Source organism: Panicum hallii, chromosome 7 (assembly GCF_002211085.1).
Source record: "Panicum hallii strain FIL2 chromosome 7, PHallii_v3.1, whole genome shotgun sequence".
In the NCBI taxonomy this organism is placed as follows: Eukaryota; Viridiplantae; Streptophyta; class Magnoliopsida; order Poales; family Poaceae; genus Panicum; species Panicum hallii.
This window is the reverse complement of record NC_038048.1, coordinates 3,706,229-3,720,193: the sequence shown is the minus strand read 5'-3', so window position 1 is coordinate 3,720,193 and position 13,965 is coordinate 3,706,229.

Sequence of the window (13,965 nt, the reverse complement as noted above, 5' to 3'; positions counted from 1 at the left end):
GTCGCCCTGTCAGCGGCCGCGAGGGAGAGAGCGGGGAGGTAAGGGCCGCGCGGTGGGCTGGGCCGAGCGAGCGGCAGCGAGCGGCCCAGGGGAAGCTGGCACGCGTGCGGGTTGGGCTGAGGGAGTCGCGGAGGCCCACGCGGGGAAGGGAAAGAGGGATCGGAGGAGCTGGGCCTCGGGCGGCTTTGGGCCGTGGGAAGAAAGAGAGGGAGAGAGGGCCGCGGGAAAGGAGAGAAGGGGAGGGATGCTGGGTTGGGCTAGGCTTCTTTTCTTCCTCTCTTTTCCTTTTTCTTTTCCTTCTCCTTTCCTATACTCAACTAATTCAAACAAATCTAATTGAATTCAAATTACCATTTGAATTCAAACTTATAACTCAACACAAATAAAACAATGCTGTGGCATGAATGCACAAACAATTTGATCCTATGATAAATTTTAATTACTTGCATTATAAAATTACTTTAAATGCGAGATATATTAGAGGAAACCCTGGAAACTTCATTTGAGCCAAAATAAATTAATTAAAATTTAAGGAAATTACCTTAGGGTGTTACACAATTGCTCGGAGGCGGGCTCACCGACGATGACGGCTCGGGTTCAATTTCGGCGAGCACAGGGATGAAGGACGCGAGCACAGCTCGGAGGTCGACCCTGGCACTTGGGTGGAGCTCCTGCGGAGGTCTCAGGTGGCGGGGCTGCAGTGGTTCGGCGTGCCCGCAGCGGCGGGCTCGGCTCCAAGCAGAGGCAAGGCGGCGGCCGCGATTAGGGCTTTGGGGCGGCACTGTTGGGATGAGATGGATCCAAGGGATGGCGTAGGGGGATAAGAAGGGCAGGGCCAGGGATCTCGGGGATGGTTGTGGCGGAGGAGATCCGGAGCTCACAGCCGTGCACCGGTGCGGCCGTTGCGGGAACGGAGTTGCGGGAGGAGGGGGTGACAGGTGGGGCCGGCCTGGCAGAGGGAGAAGGGAGGAGAGGGCGCTCGGGCGGGGAGCAGAGGGGAATGAGCTGGGCGGCCGTGCGCGGCCCACGCGGGGAGAGGGAAAGGAGAGAAGGGTAATGGGCTGCTGGGCTGCGGAGGAAAAGAGAGAGGGAGAAAAGGGGTGGGCCGGCGTGCCCCATGCGGGAGTGAGGAGGGGAAAGGGGGCCCGAGAGAGAGAGGGAGCTGGGCTGCTGGGCTCTCTTTCCTTTACTTCCTCTTCTCTTTTTCTTCTCCACACTCAAACTATTCAAACAATCCATTTGAATTCAAATGAATTTGAATTCAAACTCTATACTCTCCACACAAATAAAACCAATGCTCCAGCATGAATGCACAAGCAAGTTGATCCTATCATTAATTTTATTTTCTTGTTTTATAAATTGCTTTAAATGCCACAAAAATTAGAGAAAAACGTGGAAATTTCATTTGAGCCAAAGTAAATTCCTTAAAATTTAAGGAAAATACCTTAGGGTGTTACATAGGCCCCCTTAGCAACAGGGTGTGGCAAGACCCCCTGCTCCACAGTCAAATTGTCCAAGGCCAAATACACAGCAGCCACCCCGCCAGGGTAACGCCAACTGATGCTTCAACTGTGGGAGTTCTACTCACTTTGTTCGAGGTTGCCCTCAGTCCAAACAGCAAGCTCAAGGCCGGCTCCAGCACTAACAACCGAAACCAAGGCAAGAAGTAGACTATTCAGGTCAAACATGGGCGGATTAATTTCACCACCCTCGTAGAGCTTCCTGATGGCGCACCAGTAATGATGGATACATTTTCTATCCACCGCAAGTCCGATGTTATATTATTTGACTCTGGTGCATCACATAGTTTCGTTAGTGCAAAATTCAGTGCAAAAGTGGGTTTGGATTTCTGTCACACGAAGTCGTATATGATAGCTACACCGGGTGGTAAAATTGCTTCAAATCAACTCATAAGAAGCGTGCCAATTAAATTGGGTAGCAAAGTCATCAACACCGACTTGATCCTCTTGGCACTTGAAGACATTGATATCATTTTGGGAGTAGATTGGATGACTCGGCATGGAGTAACCCTAGATCTTTCCTCTCGAGTCGTTGAAATCAATTCCCCAACCCAAGGAGCTCTATTTTTGCCCTTCCGAGAATTCACAAGTTCATGTGCTCTCATTAAGGTCCACTCCGAATTAGAAGAAATCCCAGTGGTACGCGAGTATGCCGTTGTTTTCCCGGATGACTTACCTGGCATGCCACCTGGTTGAGATATAGAATTTGTCATTGAACTGCAGCCAGGCACTGCACTATCTCTAAACAACCCTATCGAATGCCACCCAAGGAATTAGCAGAATTAAAAATATAGTTGCAAGAACTTCTAGATAAAGGCTATATTCGTCCAAGTGCCTCACCTTGGGGTTGTCCAGCCCTATTTGTGAAGAAGAAGGATAATAGCTTGAGGTTATGTGTAGACTACCGGCCTCTCAATGCGGTGACTATCAAAAACAAATATCCACTTCCTCACAGTGATGTTCTTTTTGATCAGTTATCTGGAGCAAAAATCTTTTCCAAGATTGATCTTCATTCTGGATATCATCAAATCAAGATTCGACCATGTGATATTCCAAAGACTGCTTTCTCCACTCGATATGGACTATATGAGTACTTAGTCATGTCTTTTGGTCTCACAAATGCTCCTGCCTACTTCATGTATCTCATGAATTCAGTTTTTATGCTGGAGCTTGACAAGTTTGTCGTGGTTTTCATCGATGACATTCTTATTTATTCCAAGGACGAGGAGGACCATGCTAAACATTTGCACATTGTTCTCCAACGCCTCAGAGACCATCAGTTATATGCTAAGCTCTCCAAATGTGAATTCTGGTTAGATAATGTGAAATTTTTGGGCCATACTATCTCCAGTAATGGTATCTCAATTGACCCTAGTAAAGTTCAAGAGGTGATGGATTGGAAACCTCCCACGTCCGTGCATCAAATTTGTAGTTTTCTTGGTTTAGCTGGTTATTATCGCCACTTCATTCCGGATTTCTCCAGAATTGCTAAACCTATGACCGAACTATTGAAGAAAGGAGTAAAATTTGTGTGGGATGAAGATTGTGAAAAAGCATTACACACTCTTCGTGAAAACTTGACTACAGCCCTAGTCTTAGCTCAACCTGACAATACCAAACCATTTGACGTTTACTCTGACGCTTCTGGTACAGGTTTGGGTTGTGTACTTATGCAAGACAATCGGGTTATTGCCTATGCTTCACGAGCACTTCGGCCCCATGAAAAGAATTACCCAGTCCATGATCTTGAGTTGGCGGCTGTCATTCACACTCTCAAGATTTGGAGGCACTACCTTATGGGCACCCATTGCAATATTTATACCGATCATAATAGTCTCAAATAAATATTCACAGAAGCCGACCTGAATATGAGACAAAGATGATGGTTGGAATTAATTAAAGATTATGATCTTGAGGTGCACTACCATCCAAGCAAAGCTAATGTAGTAGCGGATGCACTAAGCCGCAAAGCTCATTGCAATTGCCTATCTGCTGCATCATACAATGAGACGTTATGCTATGAAATGCGGAAACTTAGGTTGGAAATGATTCCTCAAGGAACCTTGAATCACATCGCTATTGAACCCACTCTTCATGACCGTGTCATCATGGCACAATTACATGATGAGGGTGTTAAGATCATCAAGCAGAAACTATCTCAAGGAGAGGAGAAGTACAAATGCTTTCATCAAGATCACAAGGGAATTTTACGGTTTGGAAGTCGCTTTGTCGTTCCGAAAAATCACGAACTCCGAAAGCAGAATTTTGATGAAGCACATCTTTCCAAATTCTCTATTCATCCAGACAATAGAAAAATATATCAGGATCTCAAGCAAAATTTTTGGTGGACCAGGATGAAGAGGGAAATTGCCCATTATGTTGCAGAGTGTGACACTTGTCAGTAAGTGAAAGCTAGCCACTTAAAAGTAGCTGGTACACTTCAACCTCTGCCAATAATACCATCCTGGAAATGGGAAGATATCAGCATGGACTTCATTGTTGGTTTGCCTAATACATCTCAGAAACACGATTATAGACATACAAAGACCGCTCATTTTATTCCAGTACACACCACTTTTAATGCCAAAAGATACGCTGAGATATATCTGGATTGAATTGTTTGTCTACATGGTGTACCAAAGACAATCATTTCCGATCGTGGCACTCCGTTCGTAGCATGCTTTTGGGAGTAGTTGCAAGAATCCCTTGGTACCAAATTAATCCGAAGCTCAGCTTATCATCCAGCTTATCATCCTCAGACTGATGGCCAAACTGAAAGAGTAAATCAAATTCTCAAAGACATGCTTAGAGCTTGTGTCATTTATTATGACAAGAATTGGGACAATTGTTTACCTTTAGTATAGTTCTCCTATAACTACAGCTATCAAGCAAGCCTGAAGATGGCACCATTCAAGGCATTGTATGGATGAAGGTGTCGAACTCCTTTGAGTTGGTCACAAACTAGAGAGCACAAAATCTTTGGACTAGACTTGGTAGTAGAGGCAGAAGAAATTCAACAAGAGGAGAAAACCCTTGAAATTCGACGTTGGTGATCATGTCTACCTTCGGGTTTCACCAACCAAGGGTGTATAATGATTTGTTGTAAAAGGAAAGTTAGCCCCTCGTTATGTTGGTCTGTATGAAATCATTGAAGAATGTGGACCCGTGGCCTATAGGTTGTGACTTCCTTCTCAGCTTGCAGCCATCCATGACGTTTTTCATGTCTCTCAACTAAAGAAATATGTCAGAGTTCCTACCAAAATTGTCAAACAACAAGAAATCATGATAGAACTAGACCTCTCTTATGTTGAGCAACCCATCAAAATCCTTAACCAGAAGGAAAGAAGTACCTGGAGGGCAGTGGTTAAAATGTATAAAATTCAGTGAAACAATCACACTGAAGAAGCCACCTGGAAACTGAAAGTTATCTCAATCAAAAGTTTCCTGCACTGCCGGAGAAAGGCACATCAGTGCCGGTCACAGGGAGATTTAGTGCCGGTCCCTATGACCGGCACTAAATGGCCGGCACTAACGTGACAGCCGTTAGTGCCGGCTTTATTGACCGGCACTAACTGGCGCGTGTTAGTGCCGGTCTGTTACTCCAGCCGGCACTAACGTGCCCGACCCTGCCCGGCTCCTGGCAGCAAGGTTAGTGCCGGCTGGTATAACTGGCCGGCACTAAATCTTTTTTCTTATTTACCTTTTGTTTTTCGTTTTTATACGTATGGCTATGCATATTTGTACCGTATGCGACTACATAATCGTACTTTTTGCATTGCACAGTAATATTAGGACAGCATATTACACTAATATTATATATATATATTCATCATGTATGGAACACTTAGGAGTTTAAAAGTACTTGAGATATTACAAATTAGTAAGAACATCAACTGTAGTAATTTATCAAATTCCCCGTCGTCGGATCTTTTTCGGCGACGCTTGTACGGACATCGCCATAAAATTCGCCCTTAGGATTTATGACTTCATCGAGAAGGAATCCGCATATAGCTTCTTGAATTGCCCTGATCCGAGCCATTTCAATGAGTTCTTCTTTCATCCGCCAATGCTGTCACATTTTTCGAAAAAACATGAGAATAAAAGATAATGAATTAAAATGATGAGCAGATGTGATTGTGCTCACGTACATTGAATGCCTCCACTGTCATTTGCCCTTTTTCACTTGCAAAAGTGTTGATCCACTCGCATACGTAGTATCCACATAAGTTGTTTCCTTGTCCCTGTCTCCAACACTATGGACAAATGTGGGTTAAGATATAGAATTTTTCTGATGTTTATTGCGAATGACATTAGTAGCGAGAGTATATTCATACCGGAAAATCAGTCACCCAACAAAGAGGCTCGATTTCACCTATGGGCAAGCCTATGTGTTTGCGGAGGTAGCGATGCCATGCAGTATTTACCACCTCGATGAGATCTTGGTACTTTGATTTATCTTGCCTTAACGAGTCGTACACCAAGACCTTGTGCTCCTCAATCCGAATACAAAGCAATATCCAATGAAAGCTGTGCATATACATACGCATAACCAATTAATGTTGATTAAAATAGTTATTAAATAGTATTATTAATACGAAGGGATTGAAAACAAGAGGCTAACAAAGAATGACTCACTGATGGTTGTATGGCAAGAGAATGAAGGGACACATGCTATTCTTACACAACCCCCTGTATATAATATTGACTATTTCTTCAGGGTTTTGCTCTACCGTTTTCTCGTGTATAATATCGGGGTCGAAGAACCCGACGTTATGGAAGTTCTTTTTTCGGCAAATTTGAATTTTTGACCTACGGGACACAAGAAAAACGGGGATCAGTCAACACACAAGGCTAAAAATAATGAAACGAGAGACAATACTCACATGCACCATACACTCAGGAGGGACTTGTCAAGGGCATCTTGATGGTATAAATCGTAAAGTGCTTCAAACTCGATATATACTTCACCTGCCCCCCGCCAGAAATGCTCATCTTTAATCCGGGCTGGGAACATCTCTAATTGATTAGCTTTAGATTGCACGGCATACCATTTGTGTAACTCGGCCATTCTCGTTGGTAGGAATGGTAGTAACTCTGGCCATATCAAAGGTTCACCAAGTACAAACTTTTTCCTGCCGCGGGCATCCTGTAGGGCCTCCCCAAGCAATTGAGCCCTTGTTAGATCAGTTTGCAATATCATCCCAGCCATGGTCAACGGATCTCTTGATTCATCAGGACATTCTTCACGCGGCACTATCAACGAAGCGATCGATTGTTTGGACTGCTCTCCGAGCTGGGGAACGGTCTTTGCATTGATCCGTCGATTCTTGGGGTTGTTGTAGCACTTTCTGATCTGCCGATCATAATCCGACTCCCTTTCTTTCTCCTTGGTGGGATCTTTAATGAAGTGTTTAACGAAGTGTGCCTTCGCAACCGGATCTATTTCTGGCTTCTTGTTCGCAGCCTCCCTCAGTAGCTTGCGCTTCAGCAAGAAGGTTTGAAACGATTCTTCTGCCTCTTTCTCTTCTGTTGCCTTCGCTTTCTTCTTTCTTTGCTGCTTATGAGATGGCTGGACCGAAGGTACCGTGTATGCCTTCTGTCGCTGACTCTGATTCTGTTGTGCGGCTGGTGATGATGCCGAAATTGGCTCGCTTTGTGCGGCTGGTGATGGCGGATCCATGCTGGGGTCCCGTGCAGGCGGTGGAGAAGGTGGGCCAACACTAGGATTCCTGTCATCAGGTGGCGTTGGTGATCTTTGCCTTGAGCACCGAGCGGAATCTGTGGCTGCTTGCACCAATCTTATGTCGCGCTTTGGCCACGCAATCCATGTGTGTACGGCATGTTGTAGTTCTGTTTCTTCAGGACCTATAGGGATCGGGAGGTCCAAGTCTTCCCAGCGTTCTTCAGTAATTCGGTCAACAAAGACTCTGGCGAATCCTTCAGGAATTGGCTGGCAATGTATTGTCCTGCCTTCTTCTTGGACTTCCGCATAACCCTCAGCACAAACTTTGAGCTTTTTCCCATAAAGAACCAGAAGCTCACACTGGGTCCTAACGGTAATGTCGTCGATGGGGTCCCTCGTCCTGTCGGCACCCAAAGCAGGGTGCTCTGTGGAAGCAACACTGCTACGACGCTGAGAAGGGGTGCTGAACTCCACATTGGCAGCTGGTTGCTCCGAGCGTTGCCCAACTGCTGCCTCAAGTGACATTATCCGGTTTTCTAGGCTACAGATCTTCTCTGCCACTACTGCCTTGCTTCTGCATCGGCTTCGGTAGGTTTCGAGATCTCCGGAAAAGCCATATTTCCACGGAACTACGCGCATGCCTCGGGTCCGTCCAGTGTGTTCCGCATTCCCAAGAGCGTAAGTCAGCTCGTCATTCTCTCTGTTGGGCTGGAAGGTTCCTTCTTCCGTACGCCTCATTGCCTCGTCAAGTCTTTGGGCAGCCTCTCTTAGTACGTCGCTAGTCACAAACATTTCAGTGTCGGGGTCCAGTGTGCCTCCATGAGCATAGAAGTAATACCTTGCTCGTTTGGGCCAACTCAAGGTCTGCGGTACGATTCCTTTTGCAATTAAATTATTTTCCATCTTTTCCCATTTCGGAACAGCAACCTTATAACCTCCAGGCCCAAGTCTATGGAAGTTTGTCTTTTTGCTAGCATTCATTTTGCCTTGAATCGAGGCTGCCATGCTGTCAGCACTGTGCTTGTAATTCACGAATTCATTCCACCACTCTCGTTGTTTCTTCCAGACTTTATCAAAATCTGGTGTGAGGCCCTTGTTGACAAAGTTTGCCACCAATTTTTTCTTGAACGAGCCGAACTGAATTGCCATCTTCTTAAATGCCCAACCCTTTACTTTGTCAGCTTTGCCCGAGGGAAAGTTGAAGTGCAACAACACCTCTTTCCATAACAAATCTTTCTCTGAATCTGGCACGATATCTTCAGGTCGATCAGAGACTTTATTTCTCTTCCAAAGCTTGTACTTTATGGGGACGTTCTCCCTAACAAGATATCCCAATTGATTTACAAAGGTCGTCTTAATTTGACCAGGGGCTAGTGGCTCGCCGGTTGCTTCGTTGATCTCCGTGATGCTCGTACATCCTACCATCTTCCTCTTGGAGCCACGTTTCCGTTTAGGCTTCGTCGATCCTGATGCCTGAAAGAATCACAATTTTATTAAGCGGGTTGCTAGCAACTAGTGGACGTCGCGGCAGGTATTGACAAAACGTTTATCCTGATGCCTGGAAGAATCACTAAATTTCATACCTCGGCTTCCTCGACATTTTCTTCTTCCTCCCCACTAATATCTTGCTCCTGGTCGCCATGATAATGCAAGTTTAAAAATTGGCTGCCATCGTTCTCATCCTCATGAAACTCTGGAGCTATTTGCCCAGTACTACCACAAATGAGCTCGTGCATTAACTCGTCTTGGTTGTCCGTAGGATCCATTTCCACTACCCGAAACAATAAAAAAACATTAAGTATTTTCTAGTACTAATAAAATATATGTATTTGCAAGGTTTAAAATGTATGTATTTGCAAGGTTTAAAATGTATGTATTTGCAAGGTTTCAGTCTTAACATTTCGAAGTTCGTACCCGTGCATTGCTACGGGCGATGAAAACAAATTACAGTAATACACAGAGTACAGGGAACACATAATACAATTAGACACAATATCACATAAATGAAAGAATAGCCTCTGTAATCATATTGAAATGAAAAAAGCAAAAAAAAATAAAAAATCAACAGATCTTCCAGCAGCGTGATGCTTGATGATATCAACTGAAACCAACACATTAAGCATTGAGCATTACACGTACATCAAGCATTGACCACACACAATATGTCATACAACTCTTAGATCACCAATTACCGAAGAATATAACTCATATACCTCCTCCATCGACCTTCGAGTTTGTTCGACTTTTATCAGTATTCCAATTACCGAAGAATATAACTCATCTACTAATGATCAAAGTTGAGAAGATCAAGCAAATGCAGATATAAACCTTCTTCAGCAGATTCTTCGGAGGGCGTGGAGGACAGCAAGTTCACCACCACAAGTAACCTGAAATTGTTATAAACACATTGAGATCAAATTAATGAATAATGTGCAGTTAGGTAATGCCTAAATACAAATTAGGAAAACTCACATGATGAGATCAAATTAATGAATAATATTGGTAAAAATCGATATATGCAATTAGCTGATAACAATATATAATTATATATTAACTTGCACTTGTGCATCACCAGGAGAAAGTAACCTGCCCATTCCTTGACATAACAGCTTAGGGAGTTACTATATATAACAAACCAGAAGAGCAATATGTGACCCAGGTTCCAGTCATCATAGATGTTCACATCTCGACCAACTCGTGTCAGATTTGCACATTGTCTAAGACTGTATTTTCACATAGACAAAAATTCAACATGTGAGAAATTCGATATGCCCAAGGACATTTGCTGGATCATCTATAATGAGAGGCTCTGACCATCCCATTTTCATGAAACTTGCGATTCTCCTCTATAAAGAAAGCATACGCTGATGGCAACTGAATTGAAGAAAGAACAGCCAATCTGACAAAAGTAAAAGGGAATAAGATGTTCATTTACTATCTCTCATTATCAATACTTCCTAAGATTATAAGTGCTACAGAAAATGCCATACCAGCAATCTAGGATTTAGACCAAACATCATAGGTTAATTAGCACTTCTAACAATGCTGATTGTAACATGGCAGGAGAAAAATATAGGACAATAGTTGTGTACAGATCAAAGTCAGTCAATTTTAAAAAGAAATACGCTTGAGAGGAAATAGGCCAATCTCATTTCTGTTACTCAATGGTAAAATAGGTAGAAATACTTACTGGGTCCGGGTAAAACCACACAAGCAAGAAACTCAGAGAAAAATAGAAGACTCTCCAGTAATGTCATGGTTTCAAGAAAAAGTGGAACTGTTATAAATTTCTATCAGCGTGAAACTAGATTTAACAAATGCAAATAGCTTGAGAAAATATAGAATTAACAAATGCAAACTAGATTTAAAAATAGGTGTATTCAACAATGGAATTGGTTTGCCGCAGTTTGGTTTTCAACATAGCAACACTACAAATAGGATAAGAATTATTACCAAAGGATGTCTTGACAAATCTAACGTTGTAAGCTCAATATGATTTGATTTCAATATTTCAACAAGAGTAGAAAAACAAGGTGACTTGACACCCAAGTGAACCATCTCCACCATGAATCAGTTCTCCCTAGCTCCATCCAGCCACAATGTGGATCCATGACTTGATTTTTTGTTGCTATTCAATGTGACCAACCCTTGAATTCTCCCTTCTTCATGATCTTTGCAGCAGAATGTTGTGCCTTGGCTTGTTAGTTGGTGCTAATAGTTGTTGAGACATATATGTTCTTTGTGTACTTGTTTCAAAGCTTACATCTGAGTTTACCATTGTCTGTAAGAACCATGCAGCAGCAAGGTGTGATATTTGTGCTGTCAATAGATGGAAATGATACATTGGTTTCAGGGAATTGATTACCAATCAATGCTCAATTTTCATATGATTATGCCTGAATTCTGAGGACAATTGTTTTATGGTTTGTCCTATTTTTTTGTATTCCTAGTTCATTTAGCTCTTATATTCTTTCTAATTTGTTCTTATTCATTCCTAGGCACTCTCCGCGAGAGCATTTGAGCAGCATGCATTGAAGAATCGAAAAGAGACACACAACCCGAATGACCATATTATCCTTTGTTCCTCAAATATCTCACTGTTTGAAGCATGCCGGAAACTGAAAGAAGCGAGAAATGAAACTATACTTGAAGCTACATTTGATGCTATCATAAAAAGCCATCACGAGGCGGTGCCAAATGGTTGTCACCAGCTGCCCAAAACTTTTGAATTTTGGCATCAATATGTTTTAGATATATAGACCACGCACACACACTACTTTGTTTGTCTTTGATAAATGCCCGGACCACATGAAATTTAAGATTATGTCTGCACATTCTATCACTAATTAGTTCTTTTTAGTGCACTGACCAGTATTTTTGCATTTGCTACTTCTACCATTCTTGATCAAAGTTTTCAATATACAGTTTGTTTTGCTCCTTTGTATTGTATTGTCACAATATATAACTCTTGACAGTAAAAAAAAAACACTTCTTCACTTATTATCATGACAATATTTTCTTAAAATTGTATTCAGAGAGAATTTTGCTAACTCCATTTCCTTGTGGATCTGGACATAAACACATTGTTGCAAAAAAAAATCATGTCTCAGTTAGTGATGCTAGGCAAATTGGGCGTCAAGTAGACTGTAAGTTTGTCTTACAATTACGCAATGTAAGGTGATGCATCTATGGAAATGTGAAAAATGTCCCGTAGAGGACAAGGTGCTCACCGCGAATCCGTTTTTGCGATCGGAGGGCGAGGAGGGAGGGATCGACGGTGATGGGGGCCGGAGCTTCGGGCGCCGCAGCAATGGCGCGAGGACACCGAGCAGTGGCGCGCGGACCTCGAGGCGGCAGGGGCAGCTGGGCGGCCGGGCTGCGCGGAACGGGCCGCGCGCGAGGACGACGAGGTGCGCCGCGGCCGGACCTTCGGGCGGCGGCAGCAATGGGGCGCGAGGACGCAGAGCAGTGCAGCGAGGACCCCGAGGCGGCAGGGGCAGCGGGGCAGCCGGGCTGCGCGGAACGGGCACGCGCGAGGACGACGACGTGCGCGGCGGCCGGAGCTTCGGGCGGCGGCAGCAATGGCGCGAGGATGTCGGGGCGGGCGTAGGTTGGGGGCGACGTCGATCTGAAAGGGAACGAAGGGGCTAATTTGTTGGGGGATGGCGCAGTTAGTGCCGGCTGACATTACCAGCCGGCACTAAAGCGCCCACGTGACGTCAGATGGGCAAGTTAGTGCCGGCTGGTTTTACCAGCCGGCACTAACGTGCTCAATTTAGTGCCGGCTGGTATTACCAGCCGGCACTAACGTGTACCCGCGCGGGAATTGGCGCGCGGGAACTGGCCACGCCAGTTCCCATTTACACTAAATTTGTAGTATTTAGTGTAATTGAGATGGCATAGGCTTAATAATTAGAATAATATAACAAAAATTTATATCTTATTTTTAGCTACACAATAATTATAGTAATTATATGTACACAATAATAATAGTAATTGAAGTAAATTAACGAATATGCAACCATTCTCAATTATGTGTAGCGTAAAGGGTTTATATGTGTATATGTTTCTGTTATTGATAATAAATCGAAAACATTTCATTTTGATCCATGCAAAATTCTTCAAAAAACTTTTCAATAGTAGCCTATACAATGATATAATCAATTCGCATATTACTTGATTATTTGTTTGTAATTTAATGTTCCAATGCTTCTAGTAATGCAAAATTAGAGAATGTAAATAATATTTATACCATGCAAAAATATAATATTATCTGAAGATGATATTATGTCATCATTGGAGAAATAGTATCAAGAATTGAGATAAATACGATGCGGTGCGTTACATTACATCACTGATTGAGAGAATTCAATACATAATTTATATAAAACTACTACTCATTATCATTATGTACTAGAACATTGATAATCTTCCTTTTGACGAAAGTGCCTTGAGCGTGATCACAGCGTAAGTAAGGTGTGTCCTCTTTGGATAAGAGGATGCTAGGGTCAACGTCAACTGAGAATGGAGGAAGGTCATCAATCTGGTCATAATCTTCCGAATTGTCCGAAATATCCTCAACTCCAACAACTTTTCTTTTTCCTGGAAGAACTATGAGCCGTTTCGGCTCATTTCTAGCCTTGTCTGCTTCAGGCGTCTTATCTGACTTCTTCTTCGGTTTGCTCGACATGTCCTTCACATAGAACACTTGTGTCACATCCTTGGCTAGAACAAATGGTTCATCTTTATATCCAATCTTTTTAAAGTCAACTATGGTCATCCCATACCGGTCCTTCGTTACGCCTCCTCCAGCCACCCATTCGCAATGAAATAAAGGGACAACTATGGGTCCATATTCAAGTTCCCATATCTCCTCTATGACACCATAGTAGTTGTCCTTTTCTCCATTACTGTTTACTATACACATACGGACACCACTGTTTTGGTTGGTGCTTTTTTTGTCTTGAGCTCTCGTATAAAATGTATACCCATTGATTTCGTACCCTTGGTATTGCTGGACAGTGATTGATGGTCCCCTAGCCAGCCATTGAAGTTCTTGATCAACTGTGTTGTTGCCCAATAATTTTCGTCTGAACCAGCCGTCAAAAGTTTTTATATGTTGGCGTGTAATCCAAGAAAGATTCTTTTGTGGATTTTCAGACTGTATAATATTCATATGCTCATCAATATATGGAGCCACCTTGGATGAATTCTAAAGAACCGTGAAGTTTGCTTGGCTAAATTCACTACAAGGGATGTGCA